At 35.9% G+C, this 1,916-nt stretch overlaps 1 pseudogene; it reads right to left on the reverse strand.

The window, feature by feature from the left end:
• Positions 1–1,089: 1,089 nt before the first annotated feature.
• Positions 1,090–1,281, reverse strand: LOC105995112 (annotated as a pseudogene).
• Positions 1,282–1,916: the final 635 nt, after the last annotated feature.

Raw genomic sequence — 1,916 nt, forward strand, 5'->3', positions numbered from 1 at the left:
CGTGGGGCCTGAACTCTGGGCCTGCGTGCTGTCCCTCAGCTCTTCAGCTCAACGCTAGCGCTCTACCACTTGAGCCACAGCGCCACTTCTGGCTTTTTTTTCTGCTTATGTGGTGCTGAGGAATTGAACCCAGGGCCTCAGGCATGCAAGGCAAGCGCTTTACCACTGAGCCACCTTCCCAGCCCCAACATTCACCATTTCTATGTGTTGGAAATGTTTACTTTTTTCCAGCAATTTTGAAATATACCAAAGGGTTGTGAACAACATTTACACAATCTTGCTATAAAAACCAAAAGTAATCTTTCCTACCTATTGTTAGTACCCCTTATCTAACTTCTTCCTGTCCCTCTGCAACCTTTTCCTAATCTCTAGCGATTGTTCACTCTGTCCTTAGATGATTTCTCAGTTTGTGCAAAGAAGTAAGCACATGTGGTATCTGTCTTTTTGTGCCTAGGTTATTTCTCCTAACACAGTGCCCTACAGTTGTGTACAATTTCCTTAAGGTTATCTTTGGCTGTTTCTTCTCCTCCATTGGCTCTTTTATTTTGTTAATTTGAAATTCCTCTTCTATAGGAGCTGTCACATACTACATACCTTCTACATATCAGCTTTTCTCTCATGTTTTCAAGTATTTTCTTCTTGCTCTACTTTTAGGAGAGAAGAACTCATTTTCCAATCCATCTGCCCTTTTGTCAACCATGACCTTTCTCTTATACAGCCCATTCTCTCATCTAAGACATTATCAAATGCTTTTTTATTTTTTCATTTTTATGTTTTTTATTGTAAAAATACTGTACAGGGGTTACAGTTACGTGAATAAGGTAATGAATACATCAAATGCTTTTCTATTTTTATAACATACAGTAGTTTTTCCTTAGTGGATACCTCATCTCTTCAGCATTGTATGATTATATTAACTGAAGTAATTTTATGATTTCTTGTTGCACTATGATATGTTTTTATTAGGTATTATATCTTTTTCCCCATGTTCATAATTTATTGTACAAATTGAATATTATATGATCAGTTGACATTAGCTTCTCTAGGCTTGGGAATTTAACAGATGAGCTCAGAAAATTTAGAATCCATTCATGTTGCTTTCACAGCTGGAGTCTTTTTAGACCTTAACTTAAAGCATAAGACCAGTAAAGCAATGCCTCTACATGTGGCCAGTACACAATTCATTCTACCTGTGAGAGTGTATGAGTTGAAATACTTAATACCAGTGAACTAGAATTGGCCTTCATTTTCTGCGCCTGCCATGATGTCAATCTTTGCCAAAGTCACAAATTCAATGGCTGGTGTCCTTCAAACAACTTCTCTTCTGTTTTTGAGATTTGGTTTCTCTTTCTTTGGTGGTTCTTTTGCTTTCAGATTGACAATCTTCATTTTTTCTGTGGATATAATTTTTGCTGATATCTTCATCATTTGAGAAGGAAGGCAATCCATGTGGAGGGTGTAAATAACTTTTTATCTACTTTTTGTTGCTGGTACAATCCACCAATGTTTCTCAACTTACTTGTTTGTAGTATTCTCACTAACTGCAATAGTCTCATAGGAAATTAGATTATACCCTTCTGCTCAGCAGAAACAGAATAAAGAAGATTGGCCAATAAAGGGAAATTCCTTATTGAATTAAAGAGGTATTGAATTATATGGATAATTACATTGACTGGGTTTTCTAGAACACAACTTCCAACAATGTATATTGTTATGGCTTGAGTTTTCCATGCTTGTTGAACCTTGGTATAAGTGAAAGTTTCCTTTTACACAATTGTGCCATACAAACATTTTTCAAGTATACTATGATGCAGAAAAGTCTGGGAAGTGCTGATCTAGACCATAGTGGAAGATAATTCTCTTCACTAACATTAAAAAAACTTATTTGTAATGATATGGTTATAGTATTATATTGA

This window comes from Dipodomys ordii, unplaced genomic scaffold (genome assembly GCF_000151885.1).
Source record: "Dipodomys ordii isolate 6190 unplaced genomic scaffold, Dord_2.0 Scaffold113, whole genome shotgun sequence".
Lineage (NCBI taxonomy): Eukaryota > Metazoa > Chordata > Mammalia > Rodentia > Heteromyidae > Dipodomys > Dipodomys ordii.